A 15,770-nucleotide genomic window follows, 5' to 3' on the forward strand; every position below is an offset into this window, starting at 1 on the left:
ATCACTATGCACTCACACCATTCACCCGCTCACCCTGCACTCACACTGATCACCATGTTCTCACACCATTCACCCACTTACCCTCCACTCACAGTGATCACTCTGCACTCACAATGCACTTGCGCTGTTGACCTTGTATCTCAGCCTGCAGTCACACAAGCACACTACTCAACCTGCACTCATGTCACACTTCACTCACCTTTCCCCCTCACTGTTCAATCTGCAATCTCACTCCAGTAAGCCCACCACTAACCATACATTCATTTGTCCCACTCTGCACTAACATGCGCCCCCAATTTTATCTTGGAAAGTGGTGTATTGAGCTGTGTATTAAGCCTCTGTCATTTCACCACACCCACCTACTCACAAACCTGCAGTTTACTAAGCACTCTTATTGTATTGAATGTTATTCGCTGAATATGCCCGGAATGTGCGCGTGGCGGTCGAGTCCAGAAATTTCTGTCAGGTGGTGGGGGGGCCCAACATCTAAAAAAAATCAGCTGGGGGGCTCAACCTACAAAAGTTTGAAGACCTCTGATCTAGGGGGATGTGGAAGTCACTGGATACTTTCCTTGATTCATATGACCCACCCTAATTTCACTGGGGCTCCCATACGCGCAGCAGCTACCCCACATGCTAGCACCACCCCAGACTAGGCTCAGAGCGAAGCATCACTTCTTGTACCTTATCTCTCTCTCTTCTCCTTTTCTCTACTCTACTATTCTATTCCATCCCTAAAGGACAACACAGAGGGCTCCAGATGGACAGGCTCAAGAAAGCACCACACAATGTTTGTAAAACTAGCTAAGATCTCCATGTAATGCCTGCAAACCATGAAACGTCCACCTGGAACTTTTAATGGCCAAATGTATGTACCTTTTCTGTGAAATTCCAATAAAATATATTAAAAGCTCAGAGGATTCATCTCTTCCCATTCATGTCAGCCTATTGTTTGCTACTCTGAAGCATTTCACACCTATCCAAATGCTACTCATTGGCTAGGAGAAGATGGAAAGCAAATGCAAATTTGCCCCCGGGAACTGCAAAAGGTAACTTTCTAAAATGTACACTACACTGGTAGACCTGATATCATGTTTACACTGCCACTCTATTGGTTGGGACAATGGAGGCTGCAGTCCTTTAGTGGCATTTAACTTCCAGGCCCTGGGTACACCTTGTACAATATGGATATGCCAATTCGATCTTGTTTAATATATATGCAAGCACTTTACCTCTGGTAAGCAGGGTTAAAGTACAGAGACCTAAAGCTAGCAAAGTTAGCTTTTCAACATTTAGGTTTAGCACAACTGTTAGGCTCGCCATGGCCCAGGCTTAAGTCCTCGCTAACACATATCTTTTGCACTTAAAAAACAATTTGTTCATGCACATCCTGATTGCTTATCAAATGTGCCAGAGGTAGTAAGTTAAAATGAAGAGAATGAAGTATAGTTTTCCAGGCAGCAAAGTGAAGAGTTGAATACATGTAGGTGAGTGCCAGTGGTCAGGTGTCTGGTTTACAGCTGTAAAGTGGGACACTAGCTGTGTGTCACATACTGGATCTTAGCTCTATGGTTACGTGCGAACTTAGGGGCTATATGGCGTTTCTAAAAGTTATTGTCACTCCCAAGTGTACTGCTATTTCTGAGGCATCTCCTCTTGTAGCACTGAGAATAATAGAAGCTCTGTCAGTCCCTGCTGGCCCAACAGGGGAAATGGTCTGCTTCAGCGGCGGCTCCTAATCTTGGGCGTAAGAGTGTTGCCTGCCTTAACCCACAATCCTCCCACCAGCAGTGAGAATCATTTTTAACCCCTTCCATGCTCATGACGAGCTCAGCTCGTCATGCAGTGCACTGCTCCTGTGCTGATGACGAGCTGACCTTGTCATGAACAATGTAAAATCAGACTAGTCAGCACCCAGCGGGAATTGCCTTAGCACCAATGTGGTTAATAATAATTTAAAAAAAATACAGAGCCACCATTGTTCAGATGCCATTTGCTTACTTAGTGTGGCCTGTGAGAGTGGTGTTAATTTTAAGGCTGGGCATGGTCAGTCCACTGACTGGCAATCCAGCCTCAACAGAAGTCCAGTGCGCATGACGGGCTGGACAGGTCTGAGACTGTGGCCAACCTGACATGCACACTTTAGGCCTCAAACAAATGCTCTGTTAAGGAGGAGCCAGGGGGGAACACAACATGGCCTCCCTGGTCTCTTTTGGCTCGCTTTGTTTACATGAGCCAACCAATCCTTGCTTTGCTTTCATGCAGTTTTCAATATAAAATGCATGAGATCAAAGCCTGTATTGGTGCAGGGCAAGGGTGTGTATAAGGCAGCGTGGGGGCGGGACGATTAAATGGCATTACCAATCAGTGTGCTGTTTTAACTTTAAATTCAGAGTGATTGATCATGCTTCCAGCATGTTGAAGCAATGACGATGCTTTATGCCTTTTCCCATCATGCACATCACCAGTTACAGCTTTGTGAAAGAAAGCAGTGGAGAATAGCAGTCGCATCTAGTGATATGCCTCCTGCAGGCCCCTTACTCCACGTATGTCGTAACAGGCCTGCCTGCTGTGTGTGACCATCCAGACCTGTGCTCGGAGGACTCGCCACCGTGGCATGATTTTGAGGACTGTATCATAAATGGTTCACTCCAGGTATAAAATCTTATCAAAAACAACATATTACTCCTCGGGCTATTTTTATACAGAAAAAAAGGAGTCGGTATGTATATAGTTGACAGCGTTTCGACCTCTTAAGATGTAAAGTCACATCAGGACATGGTGTGTGAGCACCTAGAGAAAAATTAGAAAAACATCAGGGTCATAGTCTGAATTAGAAGTGGCCTACACTCGTTGTTTAGAGATTAAAAAAAGACTTGCCTGGAAACTAGGTAGGAAGAGATTCTTTTGTAATGTTAGTTGAAGCATGTTAATTATTATACACTTATGCATGCATGCTGCATTGCATGCTCTCTTCACTCAATTGTGAGCACTGGATCTTTTTAAATACTATTTGATTGTTAGACGTCAAGCGTCCTGCAATAGAAAAAATAAAATTAATAAACGAATTGCAGTTAGAAACCTAGTTATAAGTGCCTTCTTGAACATTTGCCTTGGTACAGTAAATATATATCTGGTTCAAAACAGCTCTACCAAGTTCTCCCCTTCTTTTTGATTTGATTCAATATCTGGAGTGAACTATTGTCTTTTATGATACAGTTTATAACCCCAGTTTCTCTAAAATTATTGGGGTCACCCTTGTTACCTAGTATATATATGACTTTGAGTACGGCCTCAAACTGTGAGGCTCAGAGTGAGTTTTCTACTTTTTTTTTCGCTCCATGGGGTCTTAATCAAGGAACAATGATTATTCCATTTGAAGAGCCAGCTATTAAAACAGCCCCGCCCACTGTTTTTTTGTTTGTTTTTGTTACTTTAAAGCACCGCTTCCTCCAGTAAACAATCTTCTGTAGGGATTCCTAGGGGAGAGTAAAGAAAAGCAGCTGCTTTGGCATTATTGCCGCTAGAGTATTCTTTGTTCGTTAGTATCTGGGATTCAGCTACTGTCAGAGCAAGTTCTAAGGCCCAATCCACACCACCAGCACTTTACTATGTATCAGTATGTGGTGAAGTATAAACCGCACCGCATTGCATCCCACTATAAGTCCACTGTTTGTGCACTGGGCACTGGCTTGCTGGTCGAGTCTCATTCTTGGGTGAATATGTTTAGTCATTTTCTGGCAGTAGACTCCCATGTGTGCTGATGTAATGTTGCTTAGATAAGGCGAAACGCCTCTACATGTTAATGAAATACAGTTTCTTGAATTTTAATTTACACGTCGAATAGTTTCAAGGCTTGGCTCATGCAAGGGCAGAGGCTGACAGCTATAAATTACCACAATTCCCCATTGCACAAATAGATGGTACCCCACCAAGAACCAAATGCAATACATTCAGTGGACACCTCTCTTCCCCATATACTGGCAAACAAATATGGTATACATCCTTTACAATGCAACTTTTACCACGCAGTGCCTTTACGACGCACCTTTTACAACGCAAACCATTACAGCGCATTGCGCTGGGGGGCGCTCTAGGATAGGGAATAGGTTTAATGTACTATCCAACACCTTCCCTACTATCCACAGGAACTGAAGTTGAAATAGTAAATGAAACTATTCACTATCCAGCGCCCAAAAGCACTATGCGTTGTAAAACTTGCGATGTAAAGGTAGGGGTTGTAAAAGTATGCATTGTAACGTCATACATCCAACAAATATAGGTAAGTCTCAGTGATTCCATTGTCGCACATTCATGAAAGTGAGCTGTTCCATTAAGGAGAGTTCTAATGGTTCATTATGGTGGTGCCTGTGGTGAAGCAGTAGCTGTTTGTAGTACATGCAGGTAGAAGAGGCTAAAAGACCAAAATATTATTCTTTCTCTACTTTAGTTCACATGAGAAACAGAACTTAGCACCCCATTTGATCAGCTGTTATGGAAGGATACAGTGTGATGGCATCAGTGTCCGGGGCCACAGGACCCTAATGGTGCTAGAGCCTTGTCGCCTTAGTAGGGCACAGAACCTTGGCAATGTCTTGGGTGACAATAGGTAAAAGCAGCCCTCACAGATATGGCCAAAGCATGCTACATTCTTATAAGCCACCCCTTCTCCTCACCGGCGTTGCTGTCTCAGGCCTAGGATCACCCCTGCTTACGCTCTGTCCGGTTGCTGCTGCTCATCCCTCGCCACTACTTCTGACACTGTGGACAGCACCACTTCCCATCCGTCCACCTCTTGGGCAGTACGTAACCAACTAGGTGCAGTGCAGAGACAGCCGTGTGTGCAGGTGAGATAATACAAACATAATACTTGTTGCACTGCTGCAATTTGCACGCTTAAATAACTTTTGAACATATTAAATGCACTGAGATATGGAGTGATCTTTAATGCTGCTAAATATTTTAAGACTTCATGTTCAGAATTGCTTTCTATAGCTCCTTCCTTTCTCTCAAATTCGTTATTAAAATTATTTTTTAAATGTGCCATTTGCTGCTATTTTTTGCCAAATGATCTGACGGGGGAAGACCACTTCAAACTGCCTTTATATTAGTCGGGCTTGCTCACTTGCTACATAAAAGTCATCCCCAACTTCTACGCCTCACCACTTTCAAATATCACCAGCCGCCACTGGTTTGGCCAGGTTTATTTGCATGTGAAAGATAGTGATCCACTGAAAATGGATAGAGAGATAGAAGGCAGGGTGGGTGTGGCTGAGTGACAGTATGCCGATTATTGTCTAAATTGTCTATTTGATGGGGTCACACCTTGAAATCTTTGTGCCAGAAGATGAGTACATCAGAGAGGGGTCTGCAGACCTCACGTCATACGTCCAGGGGCTGCTGCCCTACAGTGTATACCCTCCTACCTCTATCCATGGTATGAGCAGGCTCTAGGACTTATCAAGAGCAACCTGTGGAAACAATGTATTGGTTTATAGTCACTGGTGAGTTCTTTCCCGATCTGACAAAAGAAGGAGGCATACTTTGAGAAGCTGAATTTTGATAAGATGAGAAGCAGACATCTTTTGACAGAGCACTGTGCTGAGTCCAACCCAGGACACAGCAGTCCAAAGGGTAAACAGGTCACAAGCAGTGTCTAGCAGTCTAAGTTCCTTAGAAAATGCGACCTCCTGAGTAGGACACTTAACACCCAGTGAGTATGTTCCTGGGTGATTGTAGTTTGTGGCATAAAAGTAGGGGTGGGCAGAATTTGCATAGTCGCGCTACGCAAAGCTCCACGAAATGGTAAAAAATCTCCACGAGCATGTAAAAGTTCCACGAACATGCGGAATTGCTTGTTCCGCTCGTTCGTGGTGCTTTTTTCCTGTTCACGAGCGCTATTTGCGTGCTCGGGGAGAAATATCTTGCGAACGCGCATTTTGAAAGCGCGAACAAGCAAAACATTTCATGTAGCCCAGCCTACATAAAAGCTCTGATAGGAATATGCCTGTTTTTTGGTCCTTCAATGTCCTAGCATAAAGTGGAGGTTTATTTGCCTTCAGCTGATGCAAGATGGCTATTAACTAGTCATGAGTTGCACAGATTCCCATAATAATGTATGTGTCTTTCAACAGCATGCGAGAGTTGGGAGGGTGGTCCTCAGACCCTACATGAATGAGAGCTGGTGTATATTAATTTGGGATCCCCGATCTGCCCTGAATACCAGAGCTGAGCCTCTACTAGCATGACAAGAATCCCTTGCAGAGTAGTTTAATGAAATCCATTAATGTTTTTAACTTGTACCCGCTGTGAAAAATGTGCCATTTCTGCAGGGTCACACCAGGTCTTTGCCTTCTGTTGCTGAACCTGTTTGCTGTTGGACGTAGGACTATATGTGCACTTTACCCATTCTAATAAGTGGTAAAGTGCTCTCCTCTCTAAACTTGTTAAAATCTGTATATACCTAATTGCCACATTTACCTTACTTATATGTTCCTAGTATGGAGTACTGTATGTACATAGGGACTGTAAACTAAATGCTTCAAAAGGGTGGCAGCAAGGATTGTGCCACCCATTAAAATACCCTTATATGTGCAGTTTTAAACAGCCATTTCGATCTGGAAAAATAAATCTTTTTCCAGACATGAACCTTCCTTTTCAGTACTTATAAGTCGCCCCTAAGGTAAGCCCTAAATGCCATTAGGGTAGGGAGCATGGTATTTACAAAATTAGGACATGTATATTTTGTGTTTACAAGTCCTGTCAGTGAAAAATCTCCAAAGTCGTTGTTCGCTTTGACAAAGCAGTCTGTCCCACAGAAAAACATTGGGTTACATTATAACAGTTTATAATGTTTAACTTCAGTTTGGGAACAGTAAGAAATATGAGTTAAGGCCTCATTTGAATAATGACAAACTGAGAGAAGTAAAAAGAATAGAGGGAGAAAAGCGTTTGCTCACTTTCCCTTATTAAATACAACAATCAATTAGAAACCAGCTCACTACCATGATCTATAACCTATTTAAGATGCCCTTCTCCCCCCAAAATTTGTTTGACTTTTTAAAAGAACCCTCACCCACTAACACTAGTTAGTGGCATGCTTTATCACAGGGTTCCTTAACGAGATGCCTAGTGCATTCGGCTGTGCTGTGATGCCTGATTACAGGGAAGTGGGTTTTGTTTGGTGAGTCTCAATTGAGGTGGAAAAGTGCTTTTAAAATTGCTTCTAGGTAATTTCAATGATGATAACCTAGGGCAAGGCATAAAAACAGTGGTGGGTGTGCTGTGAGACAGTGATGATCTCTCACATCCCAGGACATGTTTCAGTCATTTTAGTTTGAATGCCAGTAGGTCTTGTTCAGGACCAGTGACGCACGAGCGCTAAGACATACGGTTTTTCTATGACAGTTCATAACTTACGACTGTTGAGTCACTTTTCTAGAGTTTCTTTTGTGTGATACTCCCTCACAATATGGAAGCTCCTTGGGGGCAACCCTTGTCATTACACATTCATCAAAGGTGTTCGGCCACTAGGTACCTACTTCAGGTTCTCCTTAGCTTCATTTCCCCAGAGCTTCCATGTTGTGAGGGAGTATTGCTCATCAAAAACTCCAGAAAAGTGACACAACAAATACTGTATGCCTTAGTGGGTGAGGGTTCTTTTTAAAAACATAAGAGTTTTTTTCCACACACAGAAGTAAGAAGGGCATCTAGAATAGGTTATGGATCAAGGTGGTGAGCTAGGTTTTCATTGGTTGTTGTAATAAATACAAACTTAACTGTAAAGTCATACTTTATATTACAATTTGTTTTGTAAATGACACTTTTAGAAAGTTGTAATTTTCCTGTCAAAGCCAAATATGCCTTTCATACCTGCCTCCTGATGGCTCCCCTATAGTGTTATGTGTATTGCTCCCAAATAGTAGACAAAGGGGCTTGGGTGTGGGTTGGGGTGTTCCTCCCCTGAGGAGTATGGCCTGAGGCCTGTACCCAGCCCCTGCCTGAGCTTCAAAGGATTGCTTGGGGCTGTAGCCTGCTCCTTCCTTACCTCGAAGAGTACCTACACTGTCTCTGGCAGATGCAGCTCACACCTGTGCCTACTTGTTCTTTGTCTCTCTAGTTAGGCTGACACCAAACCCACTAGGGGTAGAGGAACTGACCGAAACCTGCTAATGGGTAGACAAAGGATTGTCCTCCACCCACAGGCATAAAGGTGGGCATCACAGACCTTTTATCAGAATACTCCTGGGCCTGTGAAGATAAGAAGAAGTACTGGCCTGTTGTATGAATCCTAAAGGAATGTGGGACCTACTCGCCTTGAACTCAGCACCCCAGAAGTGATTCCAAGAGTTAGTTGGCTGAACTCCTGTTTGAGCTACAAGGATACAACAAGCTTCCAAAGGCCTTTCATTTATCTGCTCAGCTGACCAGATCCAACCGTACATGCCAATGAACCCTTCAGCTAGCTTCTGCTTGAGTGAGCCTTGACAGTCAAGCGCTGTTCCCAATATCCTGGACCCTTGGCCGGTGTGAAAGTGTACTCCTCTTAAAGTTTGCTGAAACCTAGAACTTAAACATTTTTTGCCAACATCTTGCTCTGTCAAGTGAGGGGGGTCTGGGACCAACCTGGTCCCACAAAGGTGCAAAGATTCAGGTTGCTCCCACTACATTCTTCTCCACAGCAGCAAATCCGATCCCATAGGCCTTCATGGAGAATGTGTTAGGCCTCATGGAGTTCCTTTTGGCCACAGCTTGCTGCCTTGCCCAGCTGAGGATTTTTGGCTTCCAATCCAGAGAATAAGTCTAAAAGTAAAACTTTTCACTGGGATGAACCTGGTCCCTGTAACCGACCCGCACTCCATCGTGGGTGGCCTTAAGTTTTGACTTAACACTTTGAAAAAATCCTAACTCTGGTTCTACTTATTGAATATTTGTCATTTTGGTGTAATTTTATTCATTAAAATATTTTCCATTTTTCTAAATTGATTTAGTATGTTTTCTTGTGATGTAATTTACATTATTATTGTTTGAGAGAAGCATAAATACTTTGCACATCGTTTCTAAGTTAAATACAGCTGCTTTTGTGCCAAGTTACCAAAGGGTTAAATAGATGTTTATTTAGTGACTGTTGTCGTTCACCCTGACACTTTGTGATTGTGATTATTAATTGGAGTGGGTTTTCAAGGCACTCAACTAATTCTCCAATTTCCTACACCCATTGCTTGTCTAAAAATACTGCTAAGAACCTCAAAGACAAAGTCTAAAAGAGCACCCAGATATTCTCATTGCTGACTACTATCATTGCACGTATAAAGGAAAATTAAAAAAAATATATATTATTTTTTACGAGCCCACATCTCAAAGCTTTTGCAAACGTTCTACTTGTCACTCAGAACTCTAAAACCTGTGTTACAGATTTTACAGTGTAGAAATGTCCATCTCTCTCTATAAAACCTGCAAGTCCATGATCCAAGTATCTGACCCCAGTCTGATCATCTGAAACTATTTAATTCAATTCACATTTTCAGATGTTTCTGAACATTTTCAAAAATAACATGAATTAGGGAAATATCTCCACTTCATCTCGTTTACTGACACTTTCAATCTACTCTAAAGGATAACAGTTTACACCAAAGTTCTCTCTGCTGTGATTGACTTACCACATGCATGAAAACTTGTGAGTTTTCTCTTCTCCAAACACCACTCCTGTACTGGTGTCACTGGCTCTATTTATTTATAGAAATTCTCCTCAGTCTAATGCCCCTTACTATTTGCCTTCTAATTCTGGCCCCCATCACCCCATTACCCATGCCTAACTCCCACTCCTGATGTATATGAGAAATCCATGGCTAATTCAGCAACCAACCCCAATCACAATTTTGCTGGCTCTCCTCGCACCTCACTCCCAACTCTCTACACTCATACCAGTCATCTGCTACCTAACAAGTCCTTTCTTGCAGAAATCAATTATTCTGCTATCCTCAACTCTCTGTGCTGAATTTGACAATCTCCTTCCTATAACCAACACTCTCCTGTGACCTTCAAACACGTGTACTTCGCTAGCGTCCTTTGGGAAAAGCACTTTCTTTAAGGAATGCACTTGCTCCTCCAAGACATCTGATGTTCATCATCTCCAAGACGTCTAATTTGACACTTACCTGAACTGACAGAAACGTTTACATTCTTCCAAAGAAATAGAACTGCTTTTAGATTACCTAACCTAGGCATCCAAAAACATCCCTCTGGGTATTTTTGCTGATCTTCCATTTCAATTCCATGAAGAAATGTAGAGTTTGCCATATAACAGTGAATGCCAGTGCATGTGTGCTGGGTGCTGTACTTTCACAGGTTAATGGCCATCAACAGTGTACCATCGGTTGTGCCTCCCGCACTCTGCACTGTGCCCGCATCACGGTTGGTAAGAAAGAAATGTTAGTGTGAGTCTCGGATTGGCTAGACTGGCCCCCAAACTCCTGGAACACAATTTTCAGAACTGAGTATATTTTGGATGCACACAACATGCAGGCTGGCTGCTTTTTACCTTAAAAGAATTAAGTGATTTCTTACTTCAGTCTGAAGTAAAGAATTTAAAGACCCCTTTATACAGGCCTCAATATAATGGTTTAGTTGAATGTATCAACAAGGTACTAGTAGAATGTGTTCAAAATGCTTATTGGTGTAAACAGGATATTATGAAGCTGTTAGATGTATGTTCTGGGCCTATCACACTACTCTTCACGCTGCAATGGGTCCATCCCCTTTTTTTAATTAAGGTGGGGAATAAGAGCTTGCTCTGAGTTCAGACCTAATTGGGTCATGGACACATGTCCCAAAGATGATTCACCTCTCTCTAACAAATGGGCTACTGCTAAGGAAACCTCAGACCAGCGTTTAGTAAAACAGTCTTGTTTCATAAGTGCAAGCATTTTGGACATGATTTGAGTACGGGAGAATGGGTCAGGCTTAAGCAATACTAATAATTGTTTAGCAATAATGCAGCCATTGCTGTAGAAGAGCAATGGTGACACGTAGGAAGATTGGCCAAAGTTAAATCCCAGACGTTTTTGACAAGTCTAACATATTTAAATCATCGGAGGTCTCTGACAAGTCTGACAATGTTTGTAATCATCATGTCACCTCTGGTAATGCTTCAAAGTTATAATCTAGTCAACTTACTTGCTAGAGAGTGATAACATTGTGAAACATTCTGTCTTGGAGTCTGAAGTGAATAAACCGCCCCATCACTGCAAGAAGGGTAAGAAAGTGTCCTCACAAACTGTGCAATTGAGGAGTTGTTTCCCACATTTTTCAGAGGGAACCTAGCTTTCTTTACCATGCTTTACATGGACACACATAAATACAATGAATGGAAAAAATTGTGTTATTTTGTGGGATCGCTGTCATGCAGAGCTCTTACGGTCACGACACCACTTTTGAATGTGAAAATGAAAACAGTTCTGTTAGACTTGACATCCTCTGTGTGGTATTTAACCAAACGTTTTGCCTTCATCCCTCCTGTTTCGCTGGCTTTGGTTTTTTTTTTGTTTCAGTGCTCTGAGCACATTATCACTGCTAACCAGTGCTGAAGTGCTTCTACTCTCTCCCTAAAACATGGTAAACCTGACTTAAACCTCATTGGGTCATGTAATGTACCTGTAAGTACCTAGTATATGGTACTACATGTACCATGGCATGTACATTAAATGATACTAGTGGGCCTGTAGCACTCATTGTGCCACCCACTGAATCAGCACTTTAAAACATGTCCCAGGCCTGCCATTACAGCCTGCAGTGCTGTTTTAAACTGCCATTTTTACTTGGCAAATTTTACTTTTTGCCAGGCCTAGACCTTCCTTTTCAATACTTATAAGTGACCCCTAAGGTAGGTTCTTCCAGCTCCTATTACAGGGTAAATTGTATTTAAAAAGTAGGACATGTGTTCCTAAATTTTACATTTCCTGTCAGACAAAAACTCCTAAAGTAGTGTTGTAAGGTCTAGCTCTCCCATTGACTAATACTGGATTACCTTATTACATTTAATAAGTGTTAACTTTGCATTGAAAGTTGTTAGAGATATGTTGTTTAAACTCAAACAAATTGTAATTTAAAATCCTCTTCAATGGTAAAGTCGGATTTTAAGTAACAGTTCTGAAAATGTCACTTTTAGAAAGTGCCATTTTCTTGCCCTAATCATTGGTACCTAACCATTTGTTACATGGGTCAAATGATGGTGAATGGCTCTGCTGCTGGGGGTTGTGTATTCCTCCCAAACAGTTACAAGAAGAGGTCTAGGTGGGGCACAATGCGTCATCCTGTCAGGATGGCTGGGGGTGGAACTGTTCCCTGCCTCACTTACACTTCAAAGGACTTGCCATCCACACGCACAAAGGAACATGACACCAGCCTTTTGTCACCCCAGGAAGGTAATTACTTTACAGAACTAGATGTGAGGGTAAGACAGGGGATTCCACTTACCTATACAAAGGTTGGCACCAGGTATAAATATTGGACCCTCAAAACAATTCTTCAGTAGACTCCTGGACATGTGGAAGGTTCAAATAGACTGCCTTGCTGCCAGAGGACTTCCATAATGCCTATTACTTTCAGTTCTGCTTCACAAACCCAATGTGTCTTATGCAGCCATGGGCTTCAGGACTGTGGTAACCTACAATGAGCATGGCTTCAACATCCACCATATTCCCCCTGTCTCTTCAAACTGCAATCACTTGTTACCTTCCGCAGCCTTGATGATCGAATCACACCTTAGTGCAAGCGGGAGCCGAAGTCTCATAGGATCTCGGCCTTCCTCAAGGTCTGGCCGCCAGCTTAGGGGCAGGGAGTGACATTATATATATATATTTTTAATATATTTATATTAATAGAAGAAAACAAGAGGAAATAGTACACATATCGGGTATCATACAATAGGACACAGTACAGCGGTGGACAGGCAAATAGACTAAGTATATGCAAATCAACTAAGGGAGTTCGAGACATCAACATTAATAAGTACGTGAGAGGAGAAAAGACAACACAATCCGCAACCCCGCGATGCTGAAGCCGTCAGAGTCTGTCCACCCGCAAATCAGGATAATTGAGACCAAAGTAGACACCCGAATATGAGAAAAATATCAGATCAGGATAGACAACACGCCTCTCGTATATGGAAGAAAGGGAGGAAAGGAAGGGAAAAGGCCATAGAAACTAAATAAAAACAAAACAGAAGAACCCCCCCATTCCCCCACCCTGCACCCCTGCAGATGGCTATGGCCTGACCCCACTAGCAGCGTGCCTGTCGCCCCACTAACTAAGTCCTAACGGTAGGAAAAAAGGTGGAGGAGGAGGTATCATACAGGCTCCCGGTCTCCCCTCCCCCTCTCCCCGACCCCCACATTCAATCAAAACAGTATAAACGGTAGAAAGTAGTAGGCAAACAAATCGGGGAAGTTATAAAAACCACCAGACTCCCGCAATGTTATTGGCAGCATGTCCCGTTATCCGAGGAAGTCAGTATATCAAACCCAGACAGTCAAACTTATCCCTGGACCTTCCGATCCTTCGTGCGAGCGCCCTCAGCAAGGACCGCCATATTCACAGGAGAGCTAAAGTGTTCAGGAAAGTCAAAACCATCACATTCGGAGCGAGTCCAAAGTAGTAGTTTTCGAAATCCACCAGTTACACGGAGATGCTCTTCCACCGACAGTAGTCCTCGAGAACGTAGTAGAACCAAATGGTAGAAGAAAGATAGAAAGTCAATCTGATCAGTACTGAACGCTTTCTCCAGAAGCAAAAAATCGACTGTGTCCATCTTAGGCGGCATCACCGTTGAATAAGTTGAGCTTTCAGTAATTCCGAGCTCGCAAGCTATTGTTCGGGAGCTGAACAAAGACGCCAGTTCTGGATTTCGCACGGGGCCCTCTTTCTCGAATGAAACCAGCTGTGCGGGTAACACCACGTATTCGAGATCTGGCAAAGGGTCGGAGTCCGGTCTCAAACACACAGTCTCTACTGTTAAGACCATTTTTTAGATGATGGCGTTGACTTGCGAATGAAGCGCCCCAATGGCGGCCATTACTGTTCTCAGCGATGGTGTACTTTCCGCCTGCTCCATCTTCTCACGCTCAACGGCAGATCAGATTAACCCCGGAGATCGACTACTCCGGGGGGAACAGGCACTTGCGGGGCCGGCGGTAACGGCGGGCGATCCGTCGATCCAGCAATCTCTGCCCCGTCGCCACCAGCGAGGATCCAAGCCCGTCGACCCCGGGGGGTGCAGCAGGGTCTTCGGGCAGCAGACCCCCGTCTACAGCCACAGATGCGTCTCGCCGCCGTCCCCTTAGTATCAACTTGGCCACAAAACCACCATTCAAATTGACCAGGATATTCTCCACTTTCGAAAGACCGGACTCCGCCCAAGTCTCACAGCCGATGTTGTTCAACTCCGACCCGGCCGGGTCAGTACTCGAGGCCCCGGCTCACACGCTGGGTTAGAATGAAGCACGGCGTAACTTCCTCATTCGAGGCGATAAAGATCTCGGAATTGCACCTTTAGATTCAGCAACGATTCAGCCACACGGGAGTCTGGTGCAAATGCAGGATCAATAACAGGATATATTAGCAACTGACGGAGGTCGACGGAGCCGGGAGCTTACGCGGCCATCTTGGTTGCTAGCGTAGCTCCTCCTCCGGGAGTGACATTATAAATACTTGTTCTCATCATCATCATTCTATATTCGATCATTTAAAAATATTCAAAAAAGCACAATAATTAAACATTTAAAAAATACAAACATAATGCAATGAACATATGCACATAATAATAACAGTCTAAAATGTTTACATCGTTAAAATGTAGTTATAAAAAGCTTTGGATAAGGGTAAATAACTGAGGAACCGTTACACTAATGCTAGGGGGCAATACTATCGGGCATCAACACATAGTAACAATTTCTCGTACAAGTGATGTCAATCCCCATCAATGAACAAAGGTAAGTATTTCGATTGCAGGTAGCAAGTTTGTGGAATGATCTTTCTCTCAGGCAGACCATCGGACAGTTGAACATTTTCAGAAAGATTAACGCGGATCTGCACTTCTTGAAATGTAATTGCTTAATGAATGATACCATTCATAAATGAATAAATAGTCATGCAAATTCAGGACTAAGGATTCATCACAAGGGCATCTACAAATTACTGCCATGTCATATTGTCCCAAAGGAAAACAAAGTTGCCATCTGATGGAGGCCAATCTGAGCCTGGTCAGAAGCATCCACTCCTGTGGCTAGAGCACTTATTCCAGATAGAGGTTCAAGCCTGCAGAAGTTGAAATCAATGCTTATTCTTCCATAGAAGGCTTTAATAACATCTCCCCTTCTCTGTCTTTACGCCTTGCACCCATTCAATGTAAGCCAAACTTTAGCAGTTTTCCTCAGCTCAGGCGGCTCATGGAAGATGGAAGGTCTACCAAGTTGATGGGTGGTAAGCTTAGTGTATCAGAGCCAAGGCTTCTGAAGTCCCATGTTGCATGATAGAAAGTGTTCTATTACATTTTTGTTGAGCATGGCTTGTTTGGGACAAGAGATCGAGGACCACAGTAAAAGGATGGCTAATTTATTTTGATCCTTAATGTCCTACAGGTCCAGCTCTTGGAGTATGGCATAATGTGGGCCGCACATGCAAAAAGCCCGAAATGTATCTGCATACCAATTTTCTGCTGCCTGAAGTCTACTAGAATCTCTATACCCCGTGATACCTGCCCAATAGATCAACAT

Source organism: Lissotriton helveticus, chromosome 5_1 (genome assembly GCF_964261635.1).
Source record: "Lissotriton helveticus chromosome 5_1, aLisHel1.1, whole genome shotgun sequence".
Lineage (NCBI taxonomy): Eukaryota > Metazoa > Chordata > Amphibia > Caudata > Salamandridae > Lissotriton > Lissotriton helveticus.